This window comes from Vanessa tameamea, chromosome 2 (genome assembly GCF_037043105.1).
Source record: "Vanessa tameamea isolate UH-Manoa-2023 chromosome 2, ilVanTame1 primary haplotype, whole genome shotgun sequence".
Lineage (NCBI taxonomy): Eukaryota > Metazoa > Arthropoda > Insecta > Lepidoptera > Nymphalidae > Vanessa > Vanessa tameamea.
Window position 1 is genome coordinate 14,421,467 of NC_087310.1, and position 20,493 is coordinate 14,441,959.

General features: G+C 32.5%; 1 protein-coding gene and 1 non-coding gene across 2 annotated transcripts in view; one reads left to right on the forward strand and one right to left on the reverse strand.

Moving 5' to 3' along the window:
- Positions 1-3,365: 3,365 nt before the first annotated feature.
- Positions 3,366-20,493, forward strand: part of LOC113394092 (atrial natriuretic peptide-converting enzyme) — a 127,420-nt gene continuing 110,292 nt past the window's right edge. The window contains exon 1 of the mRNA XM_064216876.1: positions 3,366-3,451. The gene's annotated coding sequence lies outside the window, so the exon portion shown is untranslated. The remainder of the gene's footprint in view (positions 3,452-20,493) is intronic.
- Positions 15,787-15,878, reverse strand: Trnai-uau (transfer RNA isoleucine (anticodon UAU)). The gene is given in 2 exon segments: positions 15,787-15,822; positions 15,841-15,878. It is a non-coding gene; the product is annotated as a tRNA-Ile (tRNA).

Below are 20,493 nucleotides of genomic sequence, written 5' to 3' on the forward strand. Positions count from 1 at the left end.
ATGTTTAATATGTTTTGTAAGTATTCTTAGTAGCGTTCACCGAAAATATATACCTACATAGTTTCGTTAGCGTCAAAAATTTACAAAGATTCTACCGATTATGATCTATATGGGTATATTAAGCAGACTTAAACGATGATTAAATCTTTAGAAGGTTTGCGTACATATTGAATATTAGCATGGAAATTGCTTTAAAACGAATCTAACTACTTATACATGTATTTTTTTACGAGAAAAATCGTATAAATCTCGTTAAAAACGATTATTGTATATACTATGAGCGAGTATACAAACTACAAAGCGTAGCCTGGTAGCGCGTGGGCGTTACTACGCCGTAGCAAAGCTACGCACGTAGTAGAGGGTGGAGTTCTGTTGTTGTTTTGACGGGAATTGTTGTTGTGCTTGTCTGTGTATTTGCAATCTCTCATTGCTTATAATATTTTTTCTTCCTTTATGATTTTTTTCAGATGAATAACTTATTTGAATAGCACGTTATAACTCTAACTCACATATATACATGACCAGTGAATAATAAAATTGATTCGAGGCTGCGTTTTTGTTGAAATATATAATTTATGTTAAAATATATCTTTATGTTTATTTAATCTCAAGCCAAGGTATTTGTTTCGTCTGTAAACAACAGTTTTATTTTATATTCTTCAGTTCTACGGAGATGTGTTAAAAGAAATCACTCAACCGATTTTATTGTGATAGAGATTTTCAAATAAAAATATATTTAATATTGGTACGAGATGCAATAGCAACAAACTTATTTAATAAATAAAGCTTTAAGTATCGTCTTTAAGTATAAAAATATAACAGGGCCTTCCCTCGAAGTTTCTCTTTATAAAATATTTGTTATAAAGATATAACTAAAGACGCTGTTGTTATACTTATAAAATATTATCGTTCCATCCTGCAAGTTATGACGTTTATTTATCCGCCGTCGACTTAATGGCAAGAGGTGTAGGTATTGAAACTGTAAAATTTTTACTATTTCTTGTACCGTCAATTTATACGCCCCCAATTATCTGAAGTAAGATGTAATGTTTTGTGTGTGTGTGTGTGTGAGATCAAAAAAACCTTACCATTGTTTACGATTGGTATGTATTTGCGATTTAAATTTAATCAATAATAATTCAGTTAGTCAAGCTGTTTTTATACTCTACATATGCGCCGCTTCATATTTTGCTACACGGTTTTATTTTCACTTTAAAAAACTTAGCGTTTTCAGATTAAAAGCAACGTGTAAACACACCCCTACCTATTATAAACCGCTTTGCTTGTCAGTGGAGCGCGAGAGATAAACACTCGTTCTTATATGTTATGTATATAATAACAATATCAATTAAATTATTTTAATAATGAGCATAAAGTATAAAAATAAACGATTTACTTGGTGATAGGTCTCTCAAGCCTTTCCATAGAAATATTATTAATATATTTGTAAAATTGTGATGTAAATATTATTGATATATACAATCAAAACAAAAATATGTCAATTTACGATTATTTTTAATTCTGAATTAATGAAGGTTTCAATTAATACTTAAAAATTTAACAATAGGGTTATCCAATGATATTTTAATATCGATCGATTTAGAGATTATTTGCCATATAATGACTTCATTAAAACCTTTAAAAAGACCTGTGTCTTTGTTTTTCAGCGATACCTGCTCTTCAGAAATGATTTATGTTCTAAATCTACTCTTCTGCTATCTGTTAATCGGTAAGCTTGCGTTAGTCCGTATGACACGTCCAAGAAGATTCAATTGAGCTTGCATTTTGATATCACTAGTTCGTATTCAAACAAATGCACAGAGAATATACCGAATAAATGTAATTAAATATCTTTAATAATAACAAAAGATAAAAGTTTTGATTAGTAACAATAAATGTATTGCATTGTACTAATGTATATTTACAAACAAATAGTAACTAAATGCTTCACAAAAAGCTGTCGTCTTTAATACGCTGTGATATCTACATCGTTGGTAAGAAACACTTTAAATGAATTCAAAGGCAGGTAAATATTTCGTCAACAAAACATCGCTTTACGCGAGGGGAAGTTGGGGAAATAGCGGTAGAGCATTCGATCGATTGCTCTTGCGATCCTCGACCTCTAGAATATATTTTATGTAACGTCTAAGAGAAAAAACATTTGCCTATCTAAATAATATATTGTTTCCTTTTTTTTATTATTAGCACCGAACTCATACATTAAGACACATTTAGTGCTATTTGTATAACATATGTATAAAAAGTTTTTCTTCACGCGCTTCATCACACGAAAGACGCTGAATATTTTTACATATAATTTGTATCATTATATTCAGCGTGTTTTATATAAGGTTTTGTCATGTCATAGAATATAATTCAAGGTATAACATAGCCACATCAATGTCTGGCTGGGTGTATTAGAGTTAGTGTGTAATACGAAATATTGTATGAATATATTTACTTAATCTAAATCAAATCAAATCATATAAAAAATACAAATTTACTGTTATGTTATAGAGTTTTAGTTATCTGATATGCCATTCCAAATATTTCATAGAAATGACACTTTCAATTCTCTGCTACATTTTAAATTAACATCAAAACCATTTGCCAAGGAGACATTACGTAGCTGTCGCTTTAATTTACGTTTAAGTAAATTCAATTTAGTATTTCAAGATTGAATCTATGAAAAGACATTAAAAGGGAGACGATATCGCTTATTTAAAAGCATCACAACATAATTAGGAAAAGACAACATTTTGTAAAACGACGAAAAAATGATGTTAGCATAATATTTTTTTAGTACATTGATTGTTTTTGATGGTTTTTTTTTAACATCGTCTTGTTTAACGATTAATGTATAACAAAATCGCGTCGTCTCCATCAGACTGGAAAGCCTTCGGTCGCTTTCTACGTGCTCGATGAAAGCCGCGAGCTCTTTTAAGGATTTTTACACAGCGAAAGTATATTTCTCGCTTTCAGGTTATAAATGAATAATTTGCTTTTATAAATAATTGGTAGATATATGTCCTTACATATAATTATTTCAATTTATTTTGTAGGGTTATAATGAATTCCAATTCATTAGGCATTTACCGTTTATAGTTTGCATTGTATTAGCAAACCAAGAGATGTTTTTTTAACTTCCTCTTTATTTCCCAAGACGTGTAGGAATATGAATACAAAAGGGAGTTTTTCTTATTTAAAATGATATAAATTTTTCAGAAGTGCAGGCATCTCTTCTGGTTGTAAGAAAAAATCTAGAAAAGTGAAAGAAAGCGAAAGCGAAGCTTCACTAGTAGTGTGCGCTGCACCACGCCGGTGGCAGAGGCAGGGGGGCGCGTCAGACGGCCGCCTACGCGCGAGCCAGCGGACGTCTGCCACAGCGGCCGGGCCCGGCGCCCGCCGCGCCCGCACCTACGGTGTGAGCGCTACGATCGCTACATTTCGGGTAAGTTTTGTTACGAAATATTTATTAACTACGATATTAATAATATGAAATAATATTTGTGTGTCATACGTATAAGCGCGTTATGCGCTACGGGACGCGTTATCGGCTACGGTCGATTTAGCATTGGTGAGTGTTTATCTACGAAATATTTGAGATAATAATATTTTGGGTGCTATTAGTGCGTTGCTACGCCGCCGTTATCTTCTTTATGTAGGTTTTTTTCTGCGTTATTTTTACGCGGCCCAAGTCATAAAATCCTTATAATTTTTATACTTTTTGTATACATGTATGTACATATTTTGTGCACACTTCAAGCGATTGCCAAGTGTAAAAGACGAGTTTTAGTTAATTTTCAATTCATTGAGCAGTTTATTGTATATTTTATATTATAAACCAAAACTTGTGTGTATATACATATTTAATTTGCTAGTCAGTTAGTGTCAGTTGTTTTTATTTCGTATTGGTTATGCGGTTTGATATTTTAGTTCGGTTTGTTTATTTAGGCGTGGGAAAGTAATATAATTTACATAACTATTTTTATTTGAAAACAGTTTTATTTAATTGTAAAATTTTGAGCAGTGTTTAAATTTTGAATGTTTTAATTTTTACATAATTTATATAGCCAATAAAACTTGTTAATCTTTATATACCTTTTTAAGAATAATTATTCATTTTGCTTTACTATAAATCATATGATTTAAATATCTCATTTTTCTTCCAAGTACTACGTACGTTCACTTAATCTTACTAGAACTCAGTCTATTATAATATGTTGAATACAAAAGAAAAATATTCTTAGAAGTTGTTTCAATTAATTTTAGAACATAATCATTTAGTTATTTTATTTTACAAATAAAAAAAATACGTTACTGCGTTGTTCTTATTACAAATACGAGGGTTCTATTTTCAAAAATCATATTCGTTGAATTACTTTCTTAAACAATTCTCTAAAGCTTTATATCTCTCTTCGTATATGTGTCACGTTTCGCCATATTGAAAATGGTAATGTTGGCCAATGCCCATAATCGATACATGTGTCTTATAATTGTTGTAATTATTAAAGTCAATGTCGTTTATCACGTTCTGAAATTTAATGGCCAAGTGCGGGCTATATACAAGAAAATGTTTTTACCCAAGTTATATGAGTTCAGAACATAAAAGCTGATCAATAATTCAATTCCCTTAATTACTAGATAAACATATGCTTGTTTGAGATCATCGTTTCATTATCTCGATTAGTACTATTTACTTTAGATTTACATCGAATAAGACCAATAGGTCGACGGATTTGTTTTTTATATCATTGTTTAAATAAATATAAATGGGATGCCTCTACAGCTTGAGTTACTTTATGGTACGTCTCTGAAATGAATTGGCTTGGAATTTATGTATATTCGATTTTTAAAAAGTAGCAAAAGAGACATAGTTAGTGACCAGACATTGATTACAATAAAATGATAATGATGTGTGCGCGCATGTAGTAAGTGCATTTTGATATACGGCCCGGAGTTTTAAATTTATGTATGATTAGCGCGTCCCAACTTCGTACGGCTCGAATAAAGGGTCTACATAAAAAGGTTTATATTGGAGGACAAATATATTAAAAAACAAAAAAAAATATTTTTATTTTAGACCAAGGCCTATTCTTGCGTACGCATCTTAACACTATTTAATCTTAATTTTATGATTAATTTAGGAATCCACAAAGGACTAACATTCATTTTTATTTATTAAGAAGATAATAGATAACCGTTCAACACGCGTATTTTTATTGCTCGCCTAAGTTGTCTCCCGAACTCAATTTTGTTCTCAAAGCAAAGTCAAGAGCTAACTATATCCGTGATTAATTTCTGATAGGTCAACGTAGAGTCCGTATTGATTAAAGGAAACTTTTAAATCATTATTAAATTAGCTTAAAATCAATTTACTTGGACATCTTTTTTTATCTTTTGTTTGTTTTTTTTTTTAAATGAATTAGGTGGATAATGAGGAAAATGGTAACAAAAGTTCAAGATAATTAACTTTTGAAACAGACATTAAGTATCTTGGGGAATCTTTTTGACGTGCCGGATAACATTTAAGTCGATATTAAGTAATAAACGTATTTTTCAGTAGGCATACCTTACTAATATTTAATTACATTATTGGCATTTTTAAATTATAACTTCTATCGGGAATCGGGTTGGAACGACTCGAATGCCGTGATGGTATATGGCAAAAATTAAATTTGTGTAAATTAAGTTTGTTTACTTTTAACTATTTTTTTTTTTAAATTATTATTTAAATTTTAATTAAGCTACTCAACATTCGATTGATTTAAAATTTTGAAGATTTTTGCTAAACGTATGTAAGGTGACGTGAGTCATGTAAATTTAATTAAAAAAAATAAAAATTAGATACAATATATAAAATAAAATAAAATAAATGGTGTGCAAGTCAAAACAGTGGCTACCCTTTCCGGCTGTGAGCGGATCGAATCTATAACGTTGATTTTGAAGGACAAACAAAGATTTTTCAAACAAAGGGCTTTTGCTATTGTACAGATTTCTAGATTTAGATTTTAGATTTTAATATTTTATCATCACCATCAGATGAATAGTTAAGGAACGTATTGAGGACAAATTTTTCATTGTAAGGTTCCTACGACACCTGCATAGATTTCGACAAGACAAGACGAATAGTAGGGATAAAAATAAAGATTAGAGTATTGATATCTAGAAAACTAATCGGAGTATCAAAAATTTCGGCATATTTCGTCGAGCTTAATACAAATTCACCTTTCAATCGTGGCGCTTTTAGAAACATAGTTTTGCCGAAAAACACACGAACATTCATCATTATTTATTAAAAAGTAAGTTCATCATTATTTATTTAACACTGAAATCAAAATTAAATTCTGTACTCTTACGAATTATAATATTATAAAAATACGTAAAGAGAATTATTAATAATATATAATATTTTATTTTGTTGCAAATTGAAGAATATTAACATTTAACTTTCAATATTACAAATAGACGTAAAGACGTTCGATCAAACTATTTAAAAAAAAATTTTATACGACCTACGCGAGACGTATAATATTTTTAAGATACTTTTAGTTTTTGAATTTCAATATTTGATATATCCCACTTTCTTAACGAAATAAATAAAAATATTAACAATTGCTTCTGAATATATTCTTATAAATGTTACATAATTATGTTCGTAAAACCATAAGAGATTTTTGTAAGAGTTAAATAAATAAATAAATATTGGACAACATCACATACATTACTCTGATCCCAATGTAAGTAGCTAAAGCACTTGTGTTATGGAAATCAGAAGTAACGACGGTACCACAAACACCCAGACCCAAGACAACATAGAAAACTAATGAACTTTTTCTACATCGACTCGGCCGGGGTCGAACCCGGGACCTCGGAGTGGCGTACCCATGAAAACCGGTGTACACACTACTCGACCACGGAGGTCGTCAAAGAATTGGGAAAGAAATTCTATTACTAAGAACAACAAGCATGAGCTAGCTACGTCTGTTTCCTGACAACGCGGGGTTGATAATTCTCTTACGGGATAAAGTGTACGCTTTTACAAAAATAACTCAGAGAACGTTCAGAAACGTTTAATTGTTAAATAAATATGTTAAGGAACCTTTGTGTGTAGAATATTATAAAACTAATTATTTTCTAATACATTTATGGCATGTAATGATCTCCAAGCCGTTTCTAGTACAAACATGAATATATTAATCCGACCATCTATACTAATGTTATAAATGCGAAAATAAATCTGTCAGTCACTTCTTCGCGTTTAAATAGCTGTATCGATTTCGATAAAATTTAGTATCGAGATAATTTAAGCCCCGTGGAGGTCATAGGCTCCTATTTACCATTTTAATTCATTTAAATTCAATTCAAGTTTGTGTACTAGAGCTTTTGGTAGGCTCGTCTAGATATTTGAACTCGAGACCGCGGTATCAGCACTCCAATGAGCTAGCTATTAGAACACTAAAACAATTCAGTCTATAAATAGTAGACGTACAAAGTGAATAACTGTGGATAAAGTAATGACTCAGTTTATCCGCCGTTAACCGGTACGAACCGGTATGAGGTATATATGGAATGCAAAACAAAGTTGGAAACAATATTAAACGTACAAGTTTACGGAACCCATTTGAAGTTGACGTTTAACCTATTGTTAAGCGAAACTTGAAATACACTCGCAGTTTCACTAATTTGTAAGCCTTTCGGGAAAGCCAGATAATTACATTATATATAATCACATATATTGGATAAGTTTTCCGTTCACATTCTTATTTCAGGTAAATTAATTAAATGTCTCATGTGACGTTTTTTAAATAGGTCATTTGCCTCCTTTAAACAAGTTTGACTGATTGACAAACATTGTACAGCCTAAGTCAGGTCTGACTAGATGATATTTTGCACAGGAATTCCATATGGAACGTAAGGACTACGGACTAAGGACTAAGAAATTCCAAAATTTTGTCTTCATACGGAGTTAAATAGGGGGTGAAAGTTTGTATGGATATATGTTATATTTGATGCTAAAAATATATAAATCGATATTTCGTCTTCTGCTAATGAGCTAAATTAGCATGAAATTTTTGGGATTCGAAGTATTCGAATTAGTTTTGTCTTCTGAAGCTGTCTGTTATAATAGAACTGAGAAAACTTGGATGGTTTGGATGAAAAATTGCAGTCGTGTATCGACCAACCAGCATTGGTTGAATAAAATCCAACTCTTCTCCTTTAAAATAGTCTTATCCAAGCAGAGAGAAAGTTGTATGTTATCATTGTTGTTGATAATGATGATGATGTCGTGATTGACTCCAAGCGCAGTACCAAAGGCTTTTCGTGCTTTCTGAGGCATGGGATTGTACAGACATCCAACTTATACTCAGGGCTTATACTGAGAATTTTTCGAATGAAATCCCCAATAATTTTTTATCGGTCCGATCTAGGTTTTGAACTCAAGACATCGGGACCTGGAAACAACGAACCGGTCTTATCATATAAGGGCACAATTGAGTAAATAATTTCATATATTTTTCCTTTTAACAATATGTTACAGTTGCAATATCTTTTCATAAGACCGTATCACGTATCATATAGTCGATTTGAATGCATACTTGTAAATGCAAAGTATTCTGTTGCTAACGAGACACGCCATCCTTGCCATCGCTCGACACACGCCTCCAACTAGTGGAGTAAATTTGAGTTGAGTAAGTTTGAGAGACTCGATATTAAAGTCTATATGTATATATCTATCTTTTTTCATTATTAATTTTATAATCTTTTTTTTTAAAGTATTTTCGTTTCAGCGGTCTAAGGCACAAAAATAGTGAATCTTTAATAATACATCTACAAAAAATCAATCACAATTGATATATGCAAATTAAATGCGAAAACGTAAAGAAACATTTATGAATACGGTCACACGTCACCTTGCGTTCACTTACAACACGACTGATTTGACTGAAAAATGGAGTTGAGATATATAATGCTAGTCACGATACTCCACATTTATTTCGCCCCCCCCCTTAGTTTGAGTCCTACTATTCGCCCGGTAACGTTATCGAGCCGAGCTAACAGACAAACTCATTTAAAAGAAATACTACAGAAAAATGCTGCAGCAGTGACTAAACGAGTTAGAAAATCTACACAGTTTGCCGAGACGTTATGATTGTCATTTGCATTTGTTTACTTATATTTTGTTTTAGTTGCTATTGTATAGTTTAAACGTATGACGGTCGCGCCACGACGCTAACACTCAGTGTTCCCGCCGCATCGATGTCTTGAGTACACTAGAAGAGGGCGCGCTTTTGGGCGTTCAGGCGAAGGACGAGAGTCTGCATGTAATATTTCATGCCGATATTTGCCATTTTTCCAAGAGATTTAAATGGGCTAAGATTGTTACCTCATATAATATCATGCGATATTCCTGCACTATGTGGATAGCTACTCTTTGTCGCAAATCCTGAAGTTGAGTTCTGCAGTAGGAGACGCTTGACTTGAAGCCAAATGTAGCAACGATTGTACGGCTTAGAAATATATTTGTTAGCTGTCTATTCATAGCACCCGCTATGTTTTCAATCCTGGGCGTTTGAAGCGCTCTTCGAAGCAGCGAATACGGTCAAAAGTGAGCCTGTCTATTCCACCTATCTGACCTTGAGGCTTTACTTGGACCTTTGAGTCATCAACGCAGACGTGCGGTTCTTTTCTCGTCGGCAGTTTATAGAACCGTAGCCTCAACGAATATCAACGTCGATCAACGAAGATCAGCGAAGAGCGATCACGTATATCAACGAAATATTAGATGGATGTTAATACCGGTTTTGGTATACGAGTATATACTTGTTCTTATATTTTGTGTATGAAAATCCGTTCGAATAAAAGTATATTATATAGTAATCAAAAATATATATGTTGTGTGTAATAATAAATTACATTACGGTACTTATTTTCGTATTCGCGTATTGCGTCGCCGTTAATGCCGAGACGAGTTATCGATTTTTTATTTTCTGTATCAACATGTAATTGGATTGAAATACGGTTATATCGAAATCGGTTCTGTTTACTAGAAATTAAATAAAGGTTATGGTTGCATTTCATTCATTCATATTTTATTTTATAAAACGTTTGGTTGAAATTTCGAATGAACGTCGGTATGTAAGATATATATAAATTTTAAACATATTAGAGATCGTAAGAAGGTTGCTATTCATATTACTACGATATAAGTTACATTATATCTACAGATTCCACCAAGAAGTATCTGCGAGAAACTCAGTAGTTACTTTTATTCGATGAACGTTATTATTACATATGTATTCGGTATGTTAATTAAATCATTATTTATCCATTATGAAAATCATTGAATATTAACTGAACTCAATAAATGACAAATGTTTAATTTTTATGTCAAAAAATCAAAATCAAAATATACTTTATTCAAGTAGGCTTTTACAAGCACTTTTAAATCGTTATTTAACAAACTATTTAAAGTAAAGCTACCACCGGTTCGGAATGTAAATTCTACCGAGAAGAACCGGCAAGAAACTCAGTAGTTACTCTTTTTCAATATCTAAAAATACAGTCATGTTAGTTAAATACAATTATATATGTATGTTATGTTTCCTGCCTGGAAGTCAACAAGCATTAACTCCACGCTTTTTTATCATCAATATACTCTTGTATCGAATAATATGCTTTCTTTACCAATGAATTTTTTACAATTGACTTGAATCTATGAAACGGCAAAGTTAAAAATGTCTGCCGTATTTTATTATAGAAGCGGATACCTTGCCCGAAGAATGATTTATTGAGTGTTTTGCATTGTAGCGTCTCGGGGGTAAAATCGGTTCGTATGCCGTGACGGCAAACTGTAAGGCTCTCTTATCCCGTCTTGCCTCTTTCCGCCGCTGGTGTCTGCACCCTGCGTGGAACGTATACTTTATTACTATATTTTATAGTTACAAACAAATCTGTATTGTTCTTTTATTATATCCATGTATGAGAATCTAACTAACCAATAAGACGCTGTGGTGTGAAATTATCCGTAAAGCCAATGGCTACACTTGTGTGAAGTGCCTTTGTTACCTTGAATCCGCGTCGCGGTCATCACTTATCTCCCAGGTGTGTTCCGTCCCTTGTACAATTTCCGGACAGTTTATTCAATAAAATATGGCACACGTTAATCGATTGTATAAAATGAGTTCAAATTAAAGGTAAAATCTTTGTAATGTAAACTAAAATTATGACTGCATTCTATTATCGAATAGATATTTATGTAATTTTACAAGTACTTTAACGAGAAAGTGTATTGATTAATTAAATTTCGTCTGACTTTTTCCAATCTCAGGGATCCATATCCGTATACACCAGTGTGAAAAATGTGACTGTGCACAAGTGTGCACAAGTGTACGCAAACATTGACCAATGATTTTACGCGCTTTGCGAAGCATAGATTATAACAGTCAACTTTCATTTTACACTAACAACTGTTATCTATGAATCCTCGGATTCTCAGAAACGGCACTGTTATACCATAGCCACTGGACCATTAATACAACTATAAATAAAAATTGACATGACACATTAATTCTACTACTTTGACAAATGAAATAAAATCCGTCCACGAATCTTTATTTATCGTCGGGCCTTTTTATATTGATCAAAATTATTAATGGTTTATTTATATTATAGATAGGCGGACGGGTAAATAGACGAACTGGTGGTGAGTGGTCCCCATCGCCCATAGACTTGGGCGCTGTAAGAATTTATAAACAATCCTTAAATAACACAAATGCGCCACCAATTTCGGGAGCTAAGATGTTATGTCCCTAATGCCTGTACTGGCTCACACATCCTTCGAACCGGAACACAAAAAAACTAAATAATGCAGTTTGGTGGTAGAATATCAAACGAGTGGGTGGTACCCAGACAAGCTTGCACCAAGCCCTACCACCAAGGGAAGATTATTAATTATTATTATACACTATATTCGCTTAACAGTGTAGCTGTTGTGGTAGCAGTAGAGTATATTCTATAAAATACTTTAGCTGTATTAGTCGAAACTGAGTAATATAAGTTTCATTCCTCACCTTTATAAGATAACACAATAAAAACGAACAAAGTATACGTCACATTAATATATTGATATTTGAACATTTTAGATTGCGTCTATATCACGTTACTGGCGGGTACATATATCCTTCCCTTTCTCACTTATGTGGATGTCTGATAGAGAGAGTGAAATAGGACGTCTTACCCTGACTCTAAATGCGGGTCAAGTTCAGAAGACATCTGGAGGGCAAATTGGTATTCTTAAGTTTCACAATAAATCAAATTAAATTGGTACCAAATTCATTTTTGTTCAGTATGGAATATAAGTTTTTATAGAAATGTTTAAAGATATTTGTCTTTCATATAATTAAGAGTAATACCTTATTTCTTGAAAGTGAATAAATCAATACTAAGATAACAAATCTCAACAGTTTGTTTTAATGCTTTAATCTCAGGGTCTACAGGCCCGATGGTTTTGATTTGTCGAAAGCTATTGGGGTCAAATTATAGATAGAGCCGAGATGGCCCAGTGTTTAGAACGCGTACATCTTAACTGATGGTTTCGAGTTCATCCCAGGAAAGCACCACTGAATTTTCGTGTGCTTAAATTGTGTTTATAATTCATCTCGTGCTCGGGGGTGGAGGAAAATATCGTGAAGAAACCTGCATGTCTCTAATTTCAACGAAAGCAACATGGTGGAATATGCTCCAAACCTTCTCCTCAAAGGGAGAGGAGGCCTTAGCTCAGTAGTGGGACATTTACAGGCTGTTAATGTTATGTAATTTTATGATACATATCACATAATTTAAATACGTGGGACGCGAGATAAATTAAAACAAAAATTACGAATGAGAAAATTTAGTGATATTCGCCCGGGCTGGGACCCGCAACTGATCATTGGGCCAATAATAAATAAATATGTTCAAATTATCCTCATGCATTAATATATCTTCAAGATCTCGATAAGTTTGTTATTATTGTTAAACTCTCGGTAAGAGTAAATAGAATCGATCATCCTTGATTGCTATTCGTCAAATATACTTTTGCTGATATTGAGATTGTTGTTTCGTTATCATATTCGCTTCTGATATAGTAAAATTGAAAATTGACGACCTCCGTGGTCGAGTAGTGTGTACACCGGTTTTCATGGGTACGCCACTCCGAGGTCTCGAGTTCGATTCTCGGCCGAGTCGATGTAGAAAAAGTTCGTTAGTTTTCTATGTTGTCTTGGGTCTGGATGTTTGTGGTACCGTTGTTACTTCTGATTTTCCATAACACAAGTGCTTTAGCTACTTACATTGGGATCAGAGTAATGTATGTGATGTTGTCCAATATATATAACATATATATATAAAAAAAAATTAAACATAAAAATATTCAACAACAATAACATCGCAAATCAGCAACTAGTTACATAATCTACCGCCAAACCGAAGCCATCCAATCTAAGCCAGTGTAACTCTGTAGTTACACTGGCAACAAGGGGTATAATGTCTTAGTGTAGCGCTGCATCAGCGATCTAACGAATGGTTAATTGTTATAACTGTGACCATGTCTACGAGCGATAGTACGAATTAGATCTATAAAAATAACTTGAATAATTGCCTAGTTTTATTGTTTAACAAAATGTCAAGACGCGTTAAAACGTATGCCCGATATCAGTCGTATTGGTATATCGTACTTGGCAGGTTATAATAATGCAAAGACGTTTGTGTAAAGATAAATCCGACCAAAGAGTCTTCGCGTACATTTTTTGAATTTAGCTAGACTGATGAGGCAGATAAGTCAATGTGTGGAATTATTAAAAACTTTTTAGTAATAAACAAAGACTTTAATCAGCTTAGTACCTTTTTCTCACTTATATTTGAAGTGAAACTTTTTTTAGAATAATTGTGGTTTGAAACTCGATGGAAGGGAAAAGCGTCACGAGGAATATATAAAAAAAATGTGAATTGTACACACATTTTAATTGATAACACGTTTCAGCTTCAGTGTTATCGGCGAACGGTATTACAAAAAAACAATTGCTCGGATCAAAATCAAAATCAAAATCCGGATAGTGCAATAGGACGCGTCTTTTTATGAATACGTCAAAAGTTCCGTCAATTCAATTAGTATTTATTCGGGTTATAGAACTTTATTACTCATAAAGAACCTTACAGTTTTAACTTAAAGTTCACTTTACAATGAGCAATACATATAATTTATATACAAAGTTGGTTTCACTGGTAGAACTATTATAAATATATATTTTTTTGTTTATTTGATTTTGAATTCGCTTTTGGTTTCACTAAGATGTTCCGCGCGCTCCATCTGCCTTTTGTTTTATAATCTGAAAACAATTGTAACACTTATTATATACATTGCATACATTATATATAAAATGTCTTCACTTCACTTCAAGAACACTATACCTAATATGTAAAACCTCTTTTCATATTTAAGGGAAAGAAATCAGTTCGGTAGACATTAATAATTGTCTTAAACTAACTGTGCGTCACCAACTTTTTTCCAATGAGGAAAGTAATAAAAGTTGTTGAAGCAGAAATCGCAATTTGCCACAAGTTTCGCACGGTATCTCGCCATCTCAACATATATTTATGTAATTGCTTTCAGGTAAAGATGGAAACGTACATTGAATAAACACGAACATTGTTTATATAGTATACAAACTTAAAAATAAACATACGCGTATAAATAAATCGCCCGAGTAGATAATTTTTTTGATAGTATCAGAATTGGTATGTAGGTACAAATTGGAGTATAATAAATAATATTTATGAACGATCGCCGGTAACAATGGCAGCTGTAGTGGCGGACGAACGCGTTTGTTTCGGACAGCCGTAAATATTTATTGATTTCGTATCGATTTAATGCGAGAACAATGGCTGTTTTATTGGCCATTAATACTTTTTATATAATGAATCTTATTGAGTACCTGTTCACCTGATGGGATTGGAATTTTCTTGACTATTAAACTTTTTTTGGTAATCTACGTCGCCTATATACCAGTATCCATATTTCAATCGCAATCGAAGCCTCTCAAGGATTAGAATAAATTGTTAGAAAAAAAATCGATTTTTTACTCATATAGGTCATATTCCATAAGACTTCAACTTGTTATACCCACTAGTTTAACCTTGAGTGCATTTTATATCAGTCAGTCATGTTCCTCGGACGCCATTTTGAAGGATATAATACTTTTCCAATTGTTATTTAGAATATGAATAGCTTTCCGCGGAAATGTTCATAATACAAGATAAATTAGATATTTCGATCTATGTTAGGGATTGTACTTATTTCCTAGGAATTGTACACAACGACGGATTACATATTATGGCTTTATATATATGAAATAAACAAACAAACAAATTTATTTATTTATTGAACGTCATACAATAAACTAAATAAGTATAAAAAATAAGCATATTATGTCGACATTTTGTATTACGACATTGTAAGCTTTCACCTCGTTAACATTGGATCCCATATGTCCCGGTGTTCCAGGACATAACGCGTTATTATAAATGTATTTATGTCCTCACTACCGACTTTAGTCATGGCGTCAATACTCGTCAGAGAGTGGATAAATGTGCAAGAGATGTGATCATACTTCAGATCAGGCGTAAACACACTTAAGCTCTTTTCTCATTTACATATCATTGAATGGCAATTCATCAGAGACACGCAGTCCAGGTGCAACATAAACGAATTTATTGTTGAATGTCATAAGAAAAGATACAAAATGTTGCTCCAGGTGAGGCTCGAACTCACAACCCCGGCATGTCTCGCACGCACTGCGCTATAAGTACCGTGCGCTGACCGATTGCGCCACTGGAGCTGTATGTTTAAATGCCAAAAATTTGATAGTTAGAGATTTTCTTGAAGTTCTCTCTTAATAGGACTGTTATTTTAAGAAAGTGGCTAATAAAAAATTTTCCTTCGTTTTACGTTTTTACTCCATTTTACATATAGTGAGTTGGACGCGCTATATTTTCGACATTTATTCACCATTATGATGCCCTCCTGATCAATATCAGTATTGTATCAAGTGTACCTCGCAAAAAAACGAAGACTTTTTTTTAAACATTTTTTTTGTGTACCTATTATTTGTTAACGCGGATTTCAAGATGGCGGCTAACGTTCGAAAACTTCCAAGACCTAAACTTGGCTTTGTACTTGGCGCCTTGATTTTTTTATAATGTATTCTTAGCCTATCATAAAACATAATTCTTAGGATTTCTTAATAAAATGTATATCGTTTCTATTTACTTATTTAAAATGATAACTATTATGATAGATAGCATTTTCAATTTCTCTCGACCTGCATATAAAAAGTCAGATTGAGTTTACCAATTCTGAGAATAGTGGTCACGGAAAAGTAGCATTAAATCTCAGCAGTTTCGCGATTCACTACTTACCTTCGACAGGCCCATTACTTATAAAGCGTATAAAATTCCACACCTGGAAGTGAACATCTTACGTTTCATAACAATTCATATAACAGTTTATCATATAAAAATATATTATACGAAATGAAAATGTATTTTATTTAAGTGGTCTTTTTAACAAAGTTATTTTATAAAATTAATTACAATTATATATAAGGATTATTGTGTAGTTTATATTCGTTTTTTTTTTTAAATTTAAACTTTTAGCTTATTAAAACGCAAATTGTGTGAACCTAGTAATAGTGCAAACCTAGGGATAAGGAGCGAAAGTTAATTTGAAAAATTATATGTAATGATGATGAATTATTAGATATGAATAAATCACCAAATAAAAGTAAATTCAATAAATTAATAGACAACCAAAATAATTATTTCTTTCTTTAAAAGTATCCTTTGTTCACAATGTCCACGTATTCGTCGTATTGTGGATCGGTGATCTCACTCAAACTCTTTTCGTAGCGTTCGTAGCACTAGTGGCGTAGCGTTCGGTGCTACACACTTCACAGTATATTAAGCGTATTATTATATTTTTTATTAAATACGTGTTAAAACTGTTCAAAACTAAGTAGTTGTAATTACTCCGTTACTGAAATGTAGTTTCGTTGTCAAATTTAGCGTCAGAGTAATGTAATCTATTAAACGCATAAAGTTATCAAAGTTTTCAAAGTCAATAAAGCCCGAAAAGTGGTGACTCGACAGTCTACAATGCACTTCCATCGTTCACTTGATTACACATTTCAAGTTTCGGTTATGTACTGGTGTTTACACTGGTCATATTCAGTATATTACATGTCAGTTTGGAACCAGAGAGAACAGTTTGTCAAGTACGATTTTAACAAAGGTATATAGTAATACTACTTTGTTCTATATAGATCCCATTTGTAGAGCTCGTGAATCTCTGAACAATTTCCTATTTTATTTATTTATATATTAAACGTGTCTGAAATAAAGTTGACAAGGAGAAATATCAGACGCGGCATTTTTCAACTTTTTCGTTGCCCGTGAAGGCCTTCATTTGCGGAAATGAAATTGGAAACGTATTTAAAGAGGGACATGAATCGAATGTCAAACCTTGGACAACTATTGGAAAATTTATTATGTTACTCGAAATAATATATTTTTAACTTTTGGACTGATAGATTAATGAAATTCGGAATAGTTGGTTAACCTAAATCAACGCATAATGAAATTATTCTAGAATATAAATGCGTTAAAAAAAAACAAATGCGACTGGAAATTCTTCACTTGTGTCGACGATACTATGTATCGGATACAGGACGGATATATTGCCAAATACCTCGCTCTCTGAAATATTAACTCGCAAAATTTCATGCAGATTGACTTAAAATTTTACACGAAAATGCGAGTTATAAACGGTTTGAGTGAAACCTAGAAAACAAAATGAATTTTTTGATGGGAATCATTTTTGTTTTCCTGAAATATGAGCGAGAACGTTGCGAGGTAAAAAACGAATTTTGCGGTGGAGCCGTTGCCTCAGGAAATGAAATCGGTTGGCTATTCAAACAGGGTTGCACAGCCCCTCACCGCATTCTTTGATAGGTAGCATATTGTGCAAACTACTACCGTGTTTAGCTCGTTCAACTCGCAATTGAAGCCTGCTTAGAATGTTTAGAATAATTAATGTCTCTATTAAAGCAATAATCTAATTCAATTTCGATAATTTAATCAGCTATATGGGATTATGTCCATCTTTGTAGTGATATGAGATTATGAGATTTTATAATCTCTAAAAATGGGATTTTTAAGTTAAGTTGATGTTGATTAGTGTAACTTTAATCAAATAAAAAAAAATTAATAGTACATTTTCTTTAGCTCTAATTGTACGAGACTTAATTTTCCGTGCGGTTTCACTCGCCATGAACTGGGCTTGGCGCCTTGATTTATTTATAATGTATTCTCAGCCTATCTTAAAACATAATTTCTAGGCTTTCTTTTCACCCCTCCTCAACGCTTTTTCTTTCATCTTTCCTAATAAATGGTCTATTACATGCTGGATAAGAGCGTTAAAACAAACAGATGAACAAACTCGATGGCTTTTTTTAAAAAAATATTTATATGTTGAGTCTAAGTACTATTTTAAAGCATAAAAACATACAAAAAATAATAATATAAATTTACGTAAAGTTAAACACAGTCCTCTTCGCTTGTATCGGAGTAGAATAAACAGCAAATAGCTAATACTGCGAACGAGTTTCTCTGGTCAATTGGAGTCCATTGCTTTTATATCGAAGGTTCTAGCCAAAGGCATGTTTGATGAAGCGATAACAATCTTTCTCATATGAAAAAAGAGGTCGATTTTACCGCTTTGATTATTTAGACTAAAGCTTGCAAGACTACTGAAACTAACGCAACTATAACATCATTAGGATTTATAATAAATATTTACTTATTTTATAGCAGTTGCTATAGAACTAGCAGTGTTTCGAACTCGATAATTTCGACAAACCAAAGGAAGCACCACTGAATTTTCCTGTGCTTAATTTGTGTTTATAATTTATCTAGTACTCAGTGGTGAAGGAGAACATCGTGAGGATCCTGTATGTGTCTAATTTCAATGAAATTCAAAACATGACAATTGTATATATTAAACCGAGCAGCATGGTTTAGCTAGAAGCCTTCTCCTCGAAGTTGTCCTTAGCCCAGCAGTGGGACATTTACAGACTGTTACTTTAAGAAAGAAGGCAGGCAAAATTAAAAGTCAAAGTGGTTAATGACCTACCAGCATCAACTAGGGATGTAAAAAATAAAAGAACACTTTTTTAGTTTTTTTAGTTACTTTTTTATCTCGAAAAAATACTGACCTAGTTCGAATGGATACTTTCAGTTTTCATGTTGTTGTGAAATCCTATTTTAAAATTCCATTCATCATTCGCTACGTATGTAGTCTGTGGTGAAACAGTATCTGTCATTTTTGGCGTATCCTATTCTGCCGCTATATTCTGTAATGAAATCTCGCCGGCAGTCATCTACAGATATTTAATTAACGCATTTCAATTAATATTTTGAACATTACACATAAAAGATGAGATATGTTATATTCCTTTTTAAATTAATATTTGTTACCTCAGATCTCCGTCATATATGAATCGATTTGGTTTGTTTTTTGTTTGGAAGGGTATTTCCTAGTTAAATTTCAAGAAACATTACCAATACTTATGTATGAAAAAATACGCGATATATTTTTTTAACCTGCTCGAATTTTATTTATAACTCGTTTTCTCTGAGTATTTGACGTGGTTAGGTTGTTGTTAAAATTTTATATTATAAAATTAATTGTCCAAAAAATTTAAGCCGAAAATCAATGTCGTGATTAAATTAATGAAGCATATAAAGTCAAACTAGAAAACCTGTATTTCAGCTAGCAGCGCCAAATCCAGTGAAAAACTTTCTTACATTGTAAAATATGAATTATAAAGATGAGTAATTATATCAAAACTAGGCCACTGTTGCTGAATTCTGAACATAGATAATAAATATGAAGGAGGAGTCACAGAAACGTCTAAAGTATACGAGATAAAATACAAACGTGAAATTGTTTACCGTCTGGTAAAAATGTTTATTCTTGACAAAAGAGTTCATTATCTTAGGCGCGTTCCAGTTGAAGCCTCAAAACACGTCGCCTGTAAGAAGGGCAAGGTACGAACGTTTGAGGAAGTATATATCTTATATGGTAAAGTATAAAGACTAAATTTGTTTTAGCGTTACGAGACAGCTCATTCAAAGTAGCTGAGTGCAACTGCTATGATTAGTCTTTTGCCTACGAGTCAGTTTTAGTGTATTGTTCACGAGGCTTAATAAGTTGCAAACAGCGGGTATGACTTTAGGTTGTAAAACTATCTCGCTAAATTATAGATATTAGATATTTAGATATTTAGATATAATATATAAAGCGGAAGAGTTTGTTTGTTTGTTTGTTTAAACGCGCTAATCTCAGGAACTACTGGTCCGATTTGAAAAATTCTTTTTTTGTTGAATAGTCCATTT